Raw genomic sequence first — 19350 nt, 5'->3', positions numbered from 1 at the left:
AGCATGCAGCTGGACACATGTGGCGAGAGCCAGCCCTCTGAATTGCTTTTCCTGGGGTTAAAGAAAACATTGTCTGGAAATTCTTGCAATAACATCAGAAGATGAGGCTCCTGAGCGTTTGAATTTTTGTTCTGAAACACAACATGTAAATATCCTTTGTCCTAAGGCCACCGTCAGGTTGCAGCGGCTATGTTGGCAGAAGATGCAATGCTTTCCTGTAATTCCTCAGTTACTGGCCTTGAAAGTGGCCATCGTTTATTTAGCTCATCGCAGTTAAGCGCCGTCCCTCCAACATATAGATTTTTTGAATAAAGGCTGCCATTTACCTGTGGAAGCTTATTTGCCTGTTCTGGTCACACAAATTAAAGAATAATGACTTGAGGATTTGAAATAAGAACAAGGAAAGGAGATAGGGCTATAGATCATAAAATTTTTTAATCTGGAAACAATTTGGGAGATTATCTATGACTACCTCATTTTATGGATGGAAAAACTGGAGGCCAGGAATATTAATGAAAACAGAAGATTCATATGAGCATTCCCAAACAGCCATCTCACTTGGAAAAAAGAAACTCCCGATCTAAATGGAAAGGTGGTTGGTTCCATGTGGGTTTGGACAAGCGCAGGCCCTGCAGGGGAAAGGAGACGACAGACCACAGACCGCACCAGCCCCACTGGGCACCGTTCCTGTGCTCTGGAGCCGTCGAAGTGGGGAACTGTTGTCGTCCCAGGTAAGGCCCTGGTGGTGCTCAGACCTGGGATATGCTTTCTACCTCCTCCAACTCTGCAGGACTGGGACAGAAGTCATTTAACAGAGTAAACTGTGAGAACACACAGGCCTCCATGTCAGCTGAAGGGGACCGAGGTGACCCCGAGACAACGCCCCCATCACTGAAACCAACTCCCAGGAGGACCCGTGTGGCCGCGACCTGCCCGGAGGGTCCGACAGCCCCCGTTTCTGCAGAACTGTCTTGGACGCTGGTGGATCTCTCTCTCATCTTGTTCCTTATCTCCTCTGAGAAGTCACTCCAGTTTTATTGGCTAGGACAGCACTTCTGCTTAAACCAACAAGTTGGGGTGGAAAGTGAGACCATCACTAACGAGGGGCAGAGCAGAGGGACACAAATCTGGCCGCATTTCCAGCAAAGTTACAAGAAGCACAAACCCTGAGCGTCAGAATCAGTAGCCCACGAGCTACTGAGGAGACTAAGAGCGTCCCCTCCACCACAAAGTGTTTAAAACCAATTCTTCTTTAATCAAATGCTACCAAATAGAAAACTATTATACAAAATTGTGTATTTAAAGTTATACGATCCATCTTAAGCCTCTTTTTAATGGCAAAAACTTAGCTATAGCCTTGCATTAGACGCCTCCTATAACTCCATTTTGTAATCTTATAAAATGCCTGGTTGGGCTTCCCTGGTGGTGCAGTGGTTAAGAATCCACCTGCCAACGCAGGGGACACGGGTTCGAGCCCCGGTCCGGGAAGATCCCACATGCCGCGGAGCAACTAAGCCCGTGCACCACAGCTACTGAGCCTGCGCTCTAGAGCCCGCGAGCCACAACTACTGAACCCATGTGCCACAACTACTGAGCCTGTGCACTAGAGCCAATGTGCCACTACTGAGCCCATGCACCACAACTACTGAGCCTGTGCGCCATAACTACTGAAGCCTGCACCCCTAGAGCCCGTGCTCCACAAGAGAAGCCACCGCAATGAGAAGCCCGCGCACCGCAACGAAGAGGAGCCCCCGCTCGCCACAACTAGAGAAAGCCCGCGTGCGGCAACAAAGCCCAACGCCACCGAAAATAAATTAATTAGTTAATTAAAAAAAAAAAACAGAACATCTTGGGGTTTTTTTTAACCTAATTGTGCACAATCTGCTTACCCTCTCTCAACTGCCGTATCCCTCCCCGCGGGTTACCTGTCACTCCTGCCCATCACCTGGTGCACAGGTGCTGAGAATATGAAGCAGCAGCAAGCGAGGAGACATCTGGACCGCAGGTGTGACTGCTGACTTGTTATTCATGAACCAAACCCAAATCCCAGCGTCGGGGAGTTCTCACCCCTCCCCCGGGGTTAAGTCATCCTCTGATGTCATCCCCCTCGGCTCTGAACAAACACCCGGATCTTAGGGGGCAAGTTTACAGCTGTGGCCACAGGCCCAGCCACCGACCACAGTGCTGGGAGAGCAAAGTCCCAGGGTGAGGGGTGGGTGCTGACAGGCCTGGGGTGGCGGGACAGGGAGAGCTTTGATCTCCGATTAAAACCCATTCTCCACCTGCGCTGAGTCAGAGGCAAGGACACGGGTTCAGAGCGCAGTGGGCAGCAACGCGCAGGGCTCCCCCATGGAAAATAATGACTATCTGCAAGGTCCACAGGCTTATACGTGTGGGCTATTTTTATCTTCTCAGGTTGAAGAACTATCAGTGTCTGGAGTTGCGGGCTGGTGGAGGGGAGGGAAGAGAGAAGAGAAACAAGAAGAAAAGGGAGGAGGAGAGGAAGTGGAGAGGTGGGGAAAGGAGAGAAAGCAAGGAGTAGGGAGATGGAAGGAGGGTGTTTAGAGCCCAGGAAGCACGTGCATTTTTTTTTTTTAACCGAAAACACTTCTTGGGAATCAAGGGAGGGGCAGAGTTTCAGGTGTTTCCTGAACAGGAGGCCCTTTGGGCCGCACGAGTGTCCGTGGAGCACCCTCTTCAATGCTCCCTTTCCTCAACTACGTACTTTAATCTGACCCCAAAGATGCCATTTGCCTCCTGCCCCTCGAAACCCACACGTCTTTCTCTATCCACGCTGCTCCAGGAGACTGCCCTAACATCCTCGATTCCTCCAGAGAAATCTGCAAACACTCCCAAAAGCCTTCCCACAAGCAGGAAGCAGCGTCAGTAAGTCAGTGCCGAAGAAGCCATGCCCAGCTTTAAATGCCACCCGGGGTCCCAGGTGGGAAACGCCATGGCTTACCAACATCCAGGGCTTTTCAGAGAGAATTAAGAAAATTGGTCTGTTGCATGTGGGCTCGCTCTTCTGAAGAATGTGTTGGAAAATGCAGTGTTTTTGTGACACCACAGGATGCTGACTGCCCGTGCACCCCACAGCCCCCAACCATAAGCCCCGCAAAGGTGGGCCCTAGGGTCACTGGGGCCACGCCAGGTGACAAACACGGGTCAGGCGCTTCATAAACACCTGGGGAAGGAATGAACGGACACACGGATGGGCAGCGGGCGAACACAAATATCCCAGAGCACAAACATGTAGGCAACATCCAGAGTGGAAACGAGGAATGTTTTATGTGAACAACCCACTGTGCATAGCAAACCCCAGATGTAATGGGGCTTGGCGTCCGATGCTGGTACAATTTCTAATGCAACAGATCCTGAGCTGCATTCTTTCTCCTCCACCTCTGGCCTCTTCCCCCTTCCAGATACACTGCTGCTTCCACAGCGGGTGGAACTGTTCTTACTGTGTTTGGATCCAAACCCATGTGAACACACAGCTGCACAGCCCCGGATGGGGCCTGGTCAGGCCAAGAAGCACAAGCCTCACCAAGAGATGTTCCCGACATCTCTGCGCGGAACTGCCAGCTCCCCTGACCCAGGCTCCAGGTACCAGCGGGGCCCCGGGTGTCCTAGCCGGGCGCAGCGGCCTATAAATCAGAGATCCTCTGTCCAAAGGCAAGGGCTCTCACACCAGAAGGGAAGCCAGAGAGCACTCTGCGCCAGTTTGTTTCTCTATGGACAGACGGATCAACACACGAACCAGCTCTGCTACCCCGACACTCTTTCCATTAGTCCAGCGGAACTGTTTTCTCTTAAATAAAAATTCTGGTGAAAGGCAGAGGAACACCAGCTTGAGGGATGTTGCTATTTTTAAAAACGTGTTATAATATATTTAAAATTCATTTGAAATCCATTTTGGGATTCTTCTGAGAATGACTCTGCCTACTGCTGTATATTTATGGCTTCATTTACTGAGCCTTTTCTGACTATATAGGCAGGGATCAGGGAGGTATTATTATACCTTGATATATAAACTGGTAACTTTCAAAAACGTTTAACAAGCTTGATTTGTCTATGCTCATGTTAAGAAATGTTTTGTGTGAGAGACAAGGCTTGAGTAAGGTGAACTGCTGTCTTTGGAATTATCTTTTGGATACTGAAAATGGGAAATTACAAATGTCAGATTTCTGACCTTAAGACCATAAACTAAGAATAGTGACACTTGTTTTGATGTCCTGCGGACTTTTAAATCCAGTCAACAAGGATATATTAAGTAACCTCTCTTTTCTAGGTACCGTCTTAGGCCCTGGGAGACTGAGATAAAACACACAGTCTCCGAACGAGTTTAGTTCTAGCTCCAAAGAGTTTAAATCACCTTTAAGATACGATCTGGATATTTAATCTCTAAACGTGTCAGTTCTGTCTACGCAGGACAAGCATCATTATGCGGGCTAGGATGGCGATCGGCCTCCGGTCCGTAACTAGCACGTGTGTGTGTGTGTGGTGTGTGGTGTGGGGTGTGGGGTGTGGGGTGTGTGGGGTGTGTGTGTGTGTGGTGTGTGTGTGGTATGGTGTGTGGTGTGTGTGGTGTGTGTGTGGTGTGTTGTGTGTGTGGTGTGGTGTGTGTGTGGTGTGTGTGTGTGGTGTGGTGTGTGTGTGTGGTGTGTGTGTGGTGTATTGTCTGTGTATGGTGTGTGTGTGGTGTGTATGTGTGTGTGGTGTGTGTGTGGTGTGTTGTGTGGTGTGTGTGTGGTGTGTCGTCTGTGTATGGTGTGTGTGCGGTGTGTATGTGTGTGGTGTGTGTGTGGTGTGTTGTCTGTGTATGGTGTGTGTGCGGTGTGTATGTGTGTGTGTGGTGTGTGGTGTGTGTGGGGTGTGTATGGTGTGTGTATGTGGTGTGTTGTGTGTGTGTTGTGTTGTGTGTGTGGTGTGTTGTGTGTGTGGTTGTGTGTGGTGTGTGTGTGGTTGTGTGTGGTGTGGTGTGTGTGTATGGTGTGTGTGTGGTGTGTATGGTGTGTGTGTGGTGTGTATGGTGTGTGTGTGGTGTGTGTGTGTGGTGTGTGTGTGTGGTGTGTTGTCTGTATGGTGTGTGTACAGTGTGTGTGGTGTGTGTGTGGTGTGTGTGGTGTGTGTGGGTGTGTGTGGGGGGTGTGTGTGTGTGTGCGGTGTGTGTGTGTGGGTGTGGCGGGGAGGGCGTGCACCCCACCGTCTCTCCCTCTGCTTCCTGGGAACGTGTGGTCCAGTTATCCATGTCTGTTTGCACAAGAACAAAAGGAAAAACCCTCACTGCCCTTCATGTGTCTCCTCCCGCCTCCAAAAGGCAGCTCCGGTTTGCTCTCATCTGCCTGGCCTTCCATCTGCAATGACCCCAACATCCAGGAAAGGCTGGCCCCTCACTGTCCTCGAACCCCTGCTCCCCGTGGTGTTTCTCTAGCACCACCATCAGGGCCCTGGCACGACAGGCGTGCACACCTCCTGCTGCTCCCTTCGCTTGCTGCCTAAGTTGGCTAATTCTTATTTGTTCCAAAAGTTGTACCACCAAACATAGACCTATTTTCTTGAAACCTAAATGTTTACAGGCTTCAAGGATGCTCTTTTACACTGGTTTTATTTACCCATAAAAACAGGGCAGACGGACTTCCCTGGTGGTGCAGTGGTTAAGAATCTGCCTGCCAGTGCAGGGGACACGGGTTTGATTCCTGGTCCGGGAAGATCCCACATGTCGTGGAGCAACTAAGCCCGTGCGCCACAACTACTGAGCCTGTGCTCTAGAGCCGGTGAGCCACAACTACTGAAGCCCACACGTGCTCCACAACAAGAGAAGCCACCGCAATGAGAAGCCCGCGCACCACAACTAAGAGTAGCCCCCGCTCTCAGCAGCTAGATAAAGCCCACACGCAGCAACCAAGACCCAATGCAGCCATGAATAAATAAATAAATAAATTTATTTTATTAAAAACAAAAACGGGCAGCCACTTCTCCTGTGGGCACAGACACTTAGAAACAGACTAAATCAGGGTTGGCAACGTGTGGCTGACAAAGGCCAAGGATGAGTAGGGTGACATGTGATGTCCAAACTCAGTGTGTAAGAATCACCTATGAGAAGTGGACTAAAGATGCACAGACCAGAGGCTGCCCTGAACCTCTCATCAGAGACCCAAGAGGGTGGGCAAGCACATTTTACAGCGAAAGGAAAGTGAGGACCACCAGTAGCAAAGGGGTGGTGGAATCTTAAAAAAAAACAAGACTGAGAGCTGGTGGGGAGAACTGGGAAGCAAAGTTACTGGGGAACGGTAGTAGTCAGGGTTCTCCCGAGAAACAGAACCAAGGGGATATATATATATATATATATATATATATATATATATATATATATATAATATGAAGAGGTTTATTATTGATATTAGGAATTGGCTTATATCATTATGGAGGCTGGACTCCGGAAGACTGGGCTCTCAGCCACTAGAGAAGGGCTTGTGCGTTCAGTTCAAGTTGGTCATCTTCAGGAAGGGACCGCTCAGTAAATTAGTCCACGGGACCAATGTGGCTCTGATAAAACTGTCCTGAGGAAACCACCCAGGAAGTATCCAATGTATCCAATGAACTGGGTATCTCCTGGCGCTGAGTCAGAGCAGCTTAGGTAAGTTACCTGCCTACTCCAGCCCCCTGCTGATAACGAGGCAGCCTGAGCTCCAGAGGCTGGGGAACCGGCTCTCGGTGCCGGCCAGGAAGAGAACCCAGACCTCTTGAGCCCAGTCTGATTTTTTTCAATATCCTGCTGGGTGGGCCCTTTTGTCTACAATTTAGAGTCATTTCAGTACTGGAAGTGGTTTAACAACAACCTTGGGTGAAAGTATGCAGACTAAGGCCTCACTGAAATGTTTGGGTGCATCCGCCATAGCTTAGTGGTTAGAACTCAGCCTCTCAAGTTAAGAGCTGCCTGAGGTCACCTCTCAGGGTCACCATTTCTAGGCTGGAAAGCCTTGAGAAAAGTTACCTTGATCTCTCTGTGCTTCAGTGTATCTGTAAAAACGAGGGTAATAGCCAATTTGTATACACTGCTTCTGATGTGCAGGCTTTATAGCAACCCTGCAAGCAAGCCACCATCTCATCTGTGTTTTCCAGCTGTTGAAACTGAGGCACCATGAGATTAGGTGACTTGGCCAAGACTGCACCGCTCGGGGCTGATGGACGGGAACGTAAGCTCAGGCAGCCTAGCTCCAGCCCAAGCACACGGGCTACCTGCCACACCTGCCTCGTGGCACGTTTGTACCTGAGCCTACCCCACTGTGCCTGGCACTGCCTGGCCTGTGGTAAGCCAACGCAGCCCTCTGAACATGCAGCTGTGCAGAAGCACTGAGGCACGCCAGGATAACAAACACTGAAGAAACCCCATTCTATAATATTAACTGATAAGCCTTAAAAATTCAGGATGAAAAACACTGTGAAAAAATTCATATACATGCACAATAAAATGTTCTTCACTGTTTGCTTTTATAGGAGTTTAACAGGCAGCCTAGGAATTCCTGTACTTCTCAGACTTGCCCCAAATGTTTTTTAGTCGAAATCACATTCAGGATACCAAAGCCTCTCCCTCCAACGTATTATTACAAAACACACATAAGCGGGAGTTAGCGCCAAAGGGCTGGGAAGTATTTGGCATTGGTTCTGAACAGAGTTCTCCGGCTGTGAGCCCCAGCTGTGATTTATTGTGATTTAAGTGCCCCAGTGCAGCTCATTTAACCTGGTTAGACTGGTGGGAACGGAAACCCAAATGGGTATCAGAAAGTAAAGAGAACTCTCTTCATTTGTCAATAAAACATTTAACACTCTCTTCCTGCAATTTTAGGTATGCTAAGGTATCACACGAGTACAGTTTAAGATTACCACTGTGTTCGTCTAAAACAAGCCCCCCCCCCTTTTTTTTTTTTTAACCCTGGTGGTTCAGTAGTTCAGTTTCCCCACGGGTCGATGCCTGAGGCCACCGGCAAGCTCCACTCCTTCCTACCGCAGGGAAAAGCCTGGGCGCCCAGCCCTCTGGGACCACTGGCTTCGTGACCCTCCTCTCCAGGAGGACGGCTGTCTTCCTCCCTCCGGGATGGGGCGGGGTCCCTCCCACCCAAGGTGCCCCCGGGGTGTCCCCGTGGCCCAGCTCCCCTGTCCCCATGTCCCCCCACTGCCCAGCACCCCCTCCCCAGATGTCCCCACCCCAGATGTCCCCATCGCCCCCGGTTCCCCTGCCCCGGGGTCCCCCTCCGCCCAGGCTCCCCTGTCCCCCAGGTCTTCCTCCGCCCCCGGCCCCCCCGGCCCCCGGCCCCCACTGCCGGCCCCCTGGCCCTGGCCCGGCTGGAGCGCACTCACCGCGCGGCGTCTCGCGGACGGCGGATGGCAGCGGAGGTCCGGGCGGCTGGGCCCGGGGAGAGGCGCGCCCCGCCCGGAGAACCCCGCGTGTCATTTGACCAAATAAGGAGACGCTCGCCGGGCGGCGCGGGCGGCGCTGCCGGGCGGGCGAGCGCCCCTGGGCTCCGGGGCGGCGCTGGGGACCCCGGCCCTTTGTTTGCCGCGGGCGTTTCCTCCGTCCTGCGGCGTCGCGGGCGCCGGCTCCGGGGCTCCCGCCGGGTCCCGAGCGCGCGGCGGCCCGACCGGGGAGGTGCGGGGACGCGCGGCGGAGGGGCGGCCACTTACCGGGTCCGGAGGAGCGGGAGGCGCGCCGAGGACGGGGGTTGCGGAGGGGGGCGTCTCTCTGCGGCCCCCGCGGCCCCTCTGCCACCAAGTGAGCCGGCCGATGGCAGGAAGAATGGGGAAGGCCGGGTCTTTGTCCCGCTGGGGAGGGGAGGGGAAGGACCAGTCGCCCGCACTCCAGGCCGAGGGCTCCTCGGACGCTCTGTGGCCCCCTCCGGGCCGGGAAGACCTAGCAGAGGAGGAGAAAGCGCCTCCCACACCAGAGCCCAGGCCCCCGAGCCCGGCCGGGGGCGGGTCAGAGGCGGAGAGCTCACGGCGGCCGGGATGGAAACGTCCTCCGCGTGCAGCCGGGGCGCAAGGTGGGCAGAAGGACCGTGGGCAGGCGTGTCGCGTTTAGCATCAGTGGGCCTCAGAGAAGAAGGGAAGCTCTCTGATTGCTTTCCCTTCTCTGATGCTCTGTGTCCCGTGATGTTTCAGCGGCCCCCCATGGGCCTCCATCACGGAATCACAGAACCTGAGCGCCATCCTATTAGCTACCACCGACTGAGATCTAGCGCTACCGGGCATCTCATTGGATTCTCGCCCCTTAAAAGTTAGAGGTTAATAATACCCCCGTTTTATGATGAAGAAATTTCAGCTCAAGAGAGGTTTGCTCAAGGCCTGCTGAGCAATAATTATGGCAGCTGCCATCTGACCTCGAGTCTGTCAAGGCCAAGCCCTGTTATCTCGCAGGAGAGGAGGTACCCCTAGTCCCATCAGTCACTCCAGGGCCCCTAGGGGCTGAGACTCGCCCCAGACCTGAGCCCCCAGAACTCTGCCTCGCCTGCTTCCTGCCTGAACCTTGCAGCTTCTCACCAAGAACGGAAGTGTGGGCTCCGGACCTGATTTCCCACTGACAGTCAAAGCAGGCCCTATCTTGAAATCCAGGGCAAACTGTGTAGAAAAGCCTTTCCCTCTGACACTTACCTAGGTATGTTGTCTATTTAGTTGCAAATTACAAAATGATCTCCTAGTTCTCAAATGATGAGCCTAAAGTTTCAGTTTGTAAAAACAAGTTGAAAAAATAATGAAACATTCATTTCTGCATTTATCTTCTTTTCGCTCTCTTTTGGCTTACTTGATTTTATTTTACTTTTTCTTTTAGCTTTCTGAGTTGAATGTTTAATTCATTTATTTTAATTTTTTAATTGATAGTTATTTGGTTCTATAAATTTTCTTCTAATAACTACTTCAGTTATGCCACACAGACTCTGATATGTTGTTTTCTTATTATTTTAAGAAATTCTACAGTTTAATTTTGTATATTTCCTCTAACCTAAAGGATAGGGGAACATATTAAATGACCCTATTGGGATGTAATCAGCAAAATGGAGACTCTGGAAGCAAATTCACTCAGTTTCTACAGTAATATCACTCAGGAAAAAAAAAAAGAAGAAGACAGAAAGAAAGGAGAGAGATGGAGGAGGAAACCAATAGATTAAAAAAAGACTTAACCAACTGCAGTGAATGGATGGACCTTACTTAGATTCTGAATCAAAGAACAAACTATTGGAAAAATAAGTTTTCTTGAGACAATCTTGGGAAGTGTAACACTAACACATGGTGACATTAATAAATTAATATTAATTTATTTTAGGCATGATAATGAAATTATACACACACACACACATTTTTAAAGCCCTTACTTTTCAGAAATAATACCAAAATGTTTACCAATGAAAAAACATTATGTCTGGGGTTGTTTCAAAATAATTTGGGCTGAAGGGTATATATATATATATGAAATAGTATCAGCCACAGATTAATGGTAACCATTGAAAGGTGGTAGAAGTTCATGATACTGGTCTCTTTCTTTACTGAATGCTTGAAATATTCAGTAATGAAAAAAATTTTAATTACAAATGCACATATCATTTCCCCTTAACCCAGCATTTCCCCTTAAAGGAAATTAACTTACAGGTAGACTTGCTCATGCGTAAATTCATATACATACATGAGTAGTTATTGTAGAATTGTTTGTAATAGCAAAATATTGGACCATGTTATATGTTCATCAACTGGGCCTAATTAAATATCACATGGTACATTTTAGAATTATTTCTATATGCAGCTATTAAAAAGAATGAGGTAAGTATATTTATTAATTTGGCAATAGTAACCAACCATTTGTGTTAATAAGGAAAGGAAGAGGGAGGACAATATATACATATAATAGTGGTTGCCTCTGGGGAGTTCTGGGTGGCTGGGGGTCAGGAGTACAAGGAAGACTGATTTTTACTGTAAATCCTTCGTTTTTTTTGAAATTTTGAGCTATACGTATGTATTGTCCCTTCAAAAATAAAAGTATTTTAAAAGTTAAAGCAACACATGCTCCTTCTTTAAGAAAAATAGGAAACAAATTTGTTAAACTGAGTTTTTAGAAAGTCAAAAGTGGTTTGCTAGAAAGCAAATAGAGGAAGGCGGAATGCCTTCTGAGCTTAATGACATATGTACTTTTCTGAACAATTTTAACCAAAGGACAAACTACTAAAAAAATAGTTCACTAGACGTTCTGGGAAAATATATTGTGTAAAGTTCTATCTTGTACATCACTGTACAGTTGTCTCTTTGTATCCGAGGTGTATTGGTTCCAGGACCCCTGAGGATACCAAAATCCAAGGATGTTCAAGTCCCTTACATAAAATGGAGTAGTATTTGCATATTACCTCCTGTATACTTTAAATCATCTCAGATTACGTATAATACATAAACTATGTAAACAGTTGTATATGCTATGTAACTAACTGCCAGTCTGGCAAGTTCGAGTTTCGCTTTTGGGAACTTTATGGAAATTTTTTTTTTTTTTTCAATATTTTCCATCTGAGGTTGGTTGAATTTTCAGATGCAGAACCCACTGATATAGAAGGCCAACTGTATTCTCAGCACCTAACTATAGGGCATGGCACATAGTATGCGCTTATTAAATACAGAATTTGAATGAATGGTTGGATCACAGAAGAATTGTTTAATACGTGATGTCTCTCATTTTGTAATAGGTTATTTCATAGTATAGCAGATGGAATACTATAGAAAATATAAGTATCTGCAGCAATAGAGCCGATCTCTGGAATCAGGCCCAGATTTGAATCCTTGTCCTACCTGTGACTAGCTCTGTGGCCCTGGGTAAACACAAAACCTCCCTAACCCTCAGTTTGCTCATATGTAAAATGGGCCAATGACATATCGTTTGCAAAATTGTTGGGAAGATCCTTTGACACGCTGCATATACACCGCTTACCACTAGTACACACTTGGTACCTAGTAGGCCCTCAGTAAGTATTAGCTTTTATTCTGTGGGTAAAGGAGAGATGAATCTGAATAAGAAGGAAATGTGAAGGTGGTTACACAGTACAAACTTCTTTTTCAGTTATAAGTCCTGGGGATCTAATGTACAGCGTGGTGACTAGTTAACAATACTGTATGGTATACTTGAATGTTGTAACAGAGCAGATCTTAAAAGTTCTGTTTACAAGAAAAAATTTGAGGTGATAGATGTTAGCTAAACATACTGTGCTCGTCATTTCACAATATATACAAATCTCAAATCACGCTGCACATCAGAAAGTAATATAATGTTGTAAGTCAATTATATCTCAACAAAGAAAAAGCAGGAAACACAATTCTCTTCAGGAAGGATTACAGTTTAGATCCTATTCTAAAGATAAAAGATGGTCTTTTTGAGGGAAAAATTCTCTGCTACAGATACAAGTCTAGTTCACAGAAGGAAAAAGATTAAGAAATTATATTTCCTGGGAGAGGGATCCAGTGGCAATATTGCTGGGTTACCCAAGTTCCTCTAGTTTATTTCAATTCTCCTGAAATTCCTGCACCAGCCAACACCGCCCTAGTGGCTCCTTCCCCTCTTGTTGGGGGTTTCAGGGAGAGGTTCAGGGAGAACAGGAAAGAAAGGGAAGGCTCTGTGGGGTAGGCCAGTGTTTCTCCAAGTGACCTGGAACCAGAAGTATTAGCATCGCCCGAAACGTGGCAGGAGAAAACGTTCTCAGGCCGGCTCTGTGTATGCACAAAGCGCTCCAGGTAATGCGGATGACTGATCGTGCTTTGAGGTGAAATACCCGCCAGGGACTCCCTCTCTGGACTCAATAATTTACCAGAAGCTTCTATGGGGGCGGGAATGAGGATAGACTAATCACAGAGCAGGCCCAGGGACTCAGATCCAACTGCAAGTATCACTTAGGCTGTCGGACACTTGTTGTGAGGGAGGCACGAGGTAGAAACCTTACAGGACAAGAAGTTCCAGACGCCTCTCAGTGATACAAACGCTGAAACTGAACTCTTTCTTCCCGGCCCTGAGAGGAGGGCCAGCTGCCCGGAGGGTGGGCCTGCTGCAGACCCCTGTGGTGGGTACCCACGGGTACCCGGGCCCTCACCACCGCCAGGAGGAGAGGATTGGTTACCCTACCCCGCCATCTCAGCGGAGATCTTCAGAACACTTTTCTCCCATTGCAGAGAGGATTTCTCACAGGCAGTTCGTTCCGCCCACTCCAACCCTGGGCAGGAAGCCGGTGGATGATTTGACCCTGATTCAGAGGTAATCATCCGTAGTTGCCTCGTGATTGGAGAGGGAGGGAATGTCTCAGATCACAAGGCCGGCGGGGCTCCCGGGAGGGGAGGGGAGGGGGCTCAGGACACCTGCGCTCCCTCTTACTGAAAGCGCAGGAGATCGTGTGGGAGCCGGCCGGCAGGCAGGGTGCTCACAGGGCACACAGAAAGATCTTGGTCTGGTTACAATGGCTCGATCGCTCTCTCGTGAAGGACCCAAGTGTTGTTCCTGTGCCTGGTGGACGTTCAGGAAAAGCTCAGCCCTCACAAAAGACAAACCCTGGCCCTGCCCCTGCCCCGCACGCTCTGGTTTGGAGGGAAGATGCTTGGTTCCTCCTCAAGATGCAGAGTTTCCACATCCCGTTTCTTCGTGCTCCTTTCCATAAACTTTGACTCACTGGGTGCAAACAGTGTGTAAAACCTCCAAACACATCTGACTTGGAGTCAAATCCACAAGCAGCTCTGGGATCCCGGAGTTTCCCATCGTTGGTTCCTGCATATTTGAGTATCTGACACAAGTTTCCAGGGTGCCTTTGCTAAGTCAGTAGGAACGGTTCTGTCCGGTGGCTTAACGTCCAATGAACGGCAGCCGTTCCCACCGCAGCTCCTTTGGGTCTGTTTCAGATCAGGAAACGCTGGGCTGTTTCAGATGAAACTATTTCTACTGTGGGCCCAGAAAAACTCTGCCTCTTGCTTTTTCTTTGGGATCGTTTGGTCTCTGATTCCAGTCCTTTTCTGTAGCAGTCAATTCACTTCTCTGCTTGCCAGCAGTTTTTTTGTGTTTTTTCTCCCTGTCAGTTAGTCCAAAATCCATTTAAAGGACACATAAATGTCCCAGGTCTGTGCAAACCTGGCAAAATCCTGTTTTAAAGGAACCGTGTTTGGGTCTTCTGACAGTCCTTCCTGGCATCCTTGATAAAGGAGATTTTCATGCTTCACTTATTTCTCAGAATGTTGATTTTAAACCACACTGAAATCGCAGTTACTCTTTGTGAAGTAACCTTATGAGTCAACCCTGTAACTTTAAAATCCCAACATCTCTCTTCCTGGTCACCAAAGTCCTTTTGTACTATTTCCCCCTAAATCAGGGTCATTAACAGAAAACCTGGTGGTCTAGCCAGGAAGAGCCTGGGCGCCAGGACCTCTGACGGAGCGGTATGGCCACAGGTAACAGACACCCTCAACCTCACCTGACGTGTGAGACAAAGGATGTACCACCTCACTTCTTACCTTCAAGGGTTAATTATCTAGTTTTTATTCAGCTCACTGTTATGGCTAATCAATAATTGAAAGATTTCTGGAATGTCTCCCGTGGATGGTTCTTCACCATGGTGTGGATTTGAGTGTGATGAAGAACTGTATTTTAAATTGATTTACGTTCCTCTAAAAAACAAGTTAAGGACTATCTTCCACCTATTTCAGAAAGTGCTTTGACACCGGACCCGAGAGTCATGGCAGAGCTTTCTGGAACAGTCAAGCTTCTTTCTACATCATTGCAACAGTGGACTGTTCAAAAACCAGGAAAAGATTGTCTAAATCGTCTGACCTTCAGCCTCTCCTGGCAGTACTTTGCCCCTCAAAACGTCTTTTAAAATTCTAGGCCATCCTCACTGCACAAATATTTTTTGGGAAACTTCTGCACAGTTAGATGCTGAGCAATTACTCTATAACTGCACCAGATTATTCATGCGCCTCCTGCAGGGATGGACCAGGGGCAAGTTAACCGCCAGATGTCCAAAACGTTCATCTAGCTGCCCTGGCATTCAGGTGCTTTCCCCTTCCCCCCTCCCCCCTCCCTCCTCCCTTTCCCCCTCCCCCTCCCCCTCCCCCCCTCCCTTCCTTTCCTTCTTCCTTCCCTCTTTTCTTTCTTTCCCCTTCTTTTCAGCAGTTTGCAATTCTCTTTTTACATGGCAGGTAGCCTCACCATAACCGGGCTCCCCAACCTTGTTAACCTTCTGTGGACTCAGCTCTCTCTCCCACCTTCTTCTGTGGCGTGTCTGTTTCCCTACATCGATATTGGTTCCTTGAGTCCCCAGGACTTGCTAGCATCAGTTGAAGGAAACGCTTGAGAGGTTAGGACGTGTCTGGAAAGTTATCGGGTCAGGAGCGCGGGGACTGAGAACCTTGGCGAGCCGGTCTCGAGGCCCCGCCCACAGGTCCTCCTGCAGCCTGGGAGCAAGATGCCTTTCATCCTGTGACCTGCTGCAACTCCTCTCCTCACTCTGCTCTGCCCGGCAAACTCCAGTGTACCCTGTATAACCCAGATAAAGCACCTGGCCTAGGGAGGCTGTGTGGGGTGCCATCAGTAGCCTCATTTTCATCATTCCACACTGCCTCATCTTTCGTTCGTTTATGACAACAGAGGAGAGAGTGTGAGCTTCTGATGGGCCAGGATTGGGACATTTGTTTCTATATTTCAATATTTGCTGAATTCACATCAGGTTTCCTGAAAATGCCCAAAATAATAAAAGGCCGCCATACACAGGCTCACATGGGCCTCTTTGCAGCAAACAAATCAGGCCCGTGGTCCCTTTGGGCGGCTCAGTTACCAGGACTCTGTGCTGAGATGCAACTTGCAGACAGCTTGAATTAAGCAAAGCAGAAGGGCCTGCCCTTCCAGATGGCCACACGAGGACTTGTAATCACGCTTCCTGCATTACCTGGAGGAAGCCCAGGGGTGTAGCATCTGCAGGTACGGACGCTGAAAAGGAGGCTACAGGGGTCAGCGTGGCCGCTCTGGGGATGGTATTCCTGCTCTTCCCCAGGGGCGGAGGGGGGTCCCTCCTGACCCGCTCCTGCCCTCACCCCCTACTGGCCTTATTCGTGTCTTTAAATAACACTTGGGGCATTTTGATTTCCTATTAAACGCTTTCAGCAAACTCCATCTACACAAATGGGAACATACAAAACAAATTCTCCCTCCCACAGAAATCAGCCAGGTTCCCTCCTCCATAACTGTCCGAGCCTGGGTTGCAGACCGTCTGTGCGAGCGTCTTCTTGAAATCAGTGGCCTATTTACCAACAGCGACTCTGCTGGAGCTTTGAAGAGGGGCCCCGACCCTGGAGGAGCGCCTTTGACGAGCAGGCCTGGGACATGGCCCAGAGAGGAGCAAACCGCTCACCTCCATCCGCCAGACTGTTTTCAGGCAGAACCACTCAGAAGGAAAAGCGCTGTATTCTCTTCCTTCACTTGTAACAGGGAAGAGCTAAATGGGACTCCACCTTGGATCTGTTTCTTTGGCTTTAACCTTTGCTTTTCGTTGCTTTTGTTATTATAATCATACATAATAGGCTGCCTCAGGGAACCCAGCCCTCCTGTGAATGGCTGCAGAAAAAAAGACATTAACACATCCCCTCCCTGAGGCTGGTCATTCCTGGAGGTGTTTTGCAAGACTTATGGCCCTTTTACTTTACTTCCTCACCGCCTCCCCGTCTCTGATTCTATAAAAGAAACTGGCATCCAGACCCCGATAAGATGGTTTATCGGAGACACTAGTCTGCGATCTTCTCGGTCTGCCGACTTTCCGAATAAAGTCGTATTCCTGGCCTCAGCGCCTCGTCTCCGATTCATGGGCCTGTCGTGCGGCTCATCTTACTGATGTATAAACATTCCCAAAGGTGGACCAGAGTGATAAACTGGTACTTCCCTTGACCGTGGCCAGCCACACCTGGCCAGAGGCGACCATGGGGGCCCAGCAGGTGGGTCTGAGAGCCCTTCCTGACTGGGATTGGGACCAGCACCGTTCACTGGCAGAGTGACAGCCTGTGCTTACGAGACGGACACCCTCCACAGCCAGCTGGGGCTGCAGAGAGAAGTAGTGGCTTATTTTGGACAGAGCTCTCTTGCTCACAGGCACGGGGAGCACACAGAGGACACGTCTCTTTGCTGGAGCAGAGCTGATCAGGCGGAGGGTCGGAGGGTCGATGGACGTCAACTTGACATCCCTGATTCATCATCACCGTTACAACAAATGTTTTTGTTTGTTTGTTTGTTTTTGACTGCTGATGTGGCGGAATGTTTTGTAGAGAAAGGTGAGGTGGGTGTGGATGTGATACGGAGCAGGTGTGGGCTCCTGGGCACGAAAGCCTTTCCATGTCCCCCATTTCTTGATTACAGGAAATAGGCTTCATTCAGCCTCCAGGACCTTCCTTGAGTTCCAATGGGCAGGTTCAAACAGTTACTAATCAGGGAAGGGAGGGGACGCAGAGACAATAGAGGAGCAGTCAGGAAACAATAGTGCAGCCTTGGGCCAGGGTCCTGGTCCCCCTCAAGGGATGCACACAACAGTATCTTTGAGCTGTTTTGCAGACACTGAAGCCCCCACCAGGTGCGAGAAGTTAACTGTCTGCTGCTCACAAGCACGGAGACCCCAGACCAGTTGGAACCAGAGGGTTGTTGATGCCCACTCCCGATTACCTCACCACCAGCCAATCAGAAGAGTGTCCACGAGCTGACCACGCCCTCTTTGAACCATTACTATGAAACTCCTCACCACTCCCTCCAGGGCGGGACACACAATTTTGAGGGCATTAGCCCGCTGTGGCCCCTTTTGCCTGGCAAAGCAATAAAGCTACTTTTTCCTACTTCACCCAAAACTCTGTCTCCAAAAATTAATTCGGTGTCAGGATCCAGAGGCCGGATTCGGCTTGAGATTCAGACTCGGTCTGTGCAGATTCCTGGCTTCCCCTCTCCCCCTGAAACCCCAGGAGGAGAGGCGGTGTGAGGTGGGCTCTGCATCCACGGTGGGGCGGGGGGAGCAGAGCGCGGGTGGGAGCCCGCGGCAGCCGCCGTCACGGGGGGCCCCTCCCGATGGGGCCAGAAAACAGCTGGAGATGGTGGCAGGAAAGGCCTTGGGACATAGTGAAGGGGCCGCAGGGGCCTCCTGGATGCACGGAGGGACAGTGTTGGCAGGAAAGACAGAGAGATGGAAGTGAGGGAAGGAAGGAGGGAAGGTGGTGAGAACAGGTGACAGGGAGCTTCCGCTGGGGAAGCTGGAGGGGGCTGCTTAATGGACGCCGGCAAATAAGGCCACTGTTCACCAGTGACGCCTGGCAGTTGGGATGGTTTCTGGGGAAGAAGCTGAAGTTACCCCCAAATCTCCCTACCCCTTAGCTTCACACTCAGCTCCAGCCATTCCAAGCGAGGCCAGGACACTAAGCCCAGCAAGACAGCAGCCGAGGGAAGGGGAAGGGGACCGAGACCTGGCAGTTTGGATCGGCCGCAAGTTCATGGTGAACTTTGCATCTCTGTTGAATGGAGTGGTTGGCGCAGCTGTGTGCGGGACTAACCAGGTCTGATGGCCCTTGGTCCGCGCTTACAGACGCCTGCTCAGGACGCTAGCAAATCATGTGATATTATTGTTTAACGCCTGTCAAGGCTCTTTGTCTCAGAAAGAGGAGGCAGAGCGGGGATAAAAAATCCACCCTGCAGCATCTCAGGTCTGTTCTGGCCTCCCCTGGAGTCTGGAGCCGCCTGGAAGAGCCCGGGCTGCGCTTTTCCCTGGAGCAGGTTACTCAGCGAGGCTCTCGGGGCCTCCCCAGCATCTCTGCCAGGAGGACAAGCCTTCTCTTGCCTGGTCCCTGCCACGGGGCCCAAGGCCAAGTTAACCCCGGGGAAGGCACATTCCAGGGGGAAAGGAACACCAGGAGCCTGGCGGTTCCCAGGCTGGGAGGTAGCGGATGGACCCCAGACTACGCTCTACCCCCAGCGAAGCTGAAAGCAAAGTCTGTGATTTGGGGGCGGAGAGGCCGGACCAGCAAGGACAGGCGAGCAGGAGGGCTTTGTGCCCCCGTGGAAGCAGCTTGTCAGCTGGAAGGAGACCCGGGGTAGCTTTATGGCGAACCCTTCACCTTCTAGCTTCCTGGCCTGTCGACCCCCTTCCACGGTACTCGTGATAAGCAGGCACCTGCCCCGGGAAGGGAAATAACCCCGAATAACTGCAGGGGTGAATGATTTTCTCCTCTTGGCATCTGGAGAGTCCAGGGCCGGTCCCGAGACATGGAGAGGAGAGGGTTAAGCTGAATGTTAGACTGCGTGAATCCACGGCAGGGCCACGGCCACTTTAACGGAAC

The 19350-nt window shown here is 50.0% G+C and overlaps 1 protein-coding gene and 1 long non-coding RNA gene across 5 annotated transcripts in view; one reads left to right on the top strand and one right to left on the bottom strand.

Moving 5' to 3' along the window:
- The window catches only part of FHL2 (four and a half LIM domains 2), a 55875-nt gene that overhangs the window by 15811 nt on the left and 20714 nt on the right, over positions 1 to 19350 (bottom strand). Inside the window, exon 1 of one of the 4 annotated variants that reach the window (XM_082357473.1) lies at positions 8683 to 8929. The exons of 1 other annotated variant lie outside the window; for it this stretch is intronic. The gene's annotated coding sequence lies outside the window, so the exon portion shown is untranslated. Of the gene's footprint in view, positions 1 to 1925; positions 2024 to 8358; positions 8539 to 8682; positions 8930 to 19350 lie in introns of those variants that run through there. 2 more of the 4 variants (XM_082357470.1, XM_082357471.1) reach the window with 2 other exon arrangements.
- On the top strand, positions 15359 to 17874 carry LOC309612136. Its single transcript, XR_014235004.1, has 2 exons — positions 15359 to 15569; positions 15650 to 17874. It is a non-coding gene; the product is annotated as an uncharacterized lncRNA (long non-coding RNA).

Source organism: Balaenoptera borealis (genome assembly GCF_965194805.1).
Source record: "Balaenoptera borealis genome assembly, chromosome: 15".
Taxonomy (NCBI): domain Eukaryota; kingdom Metazoa; phylum Chordata; class Mammalia; order Artiodactyla; family Balaenopteridae; genus Balaenoptera; species Balaenoptera borealis.
This window is presented reverse-complemented; position numbering and strand designations above follow the sequence as displayed.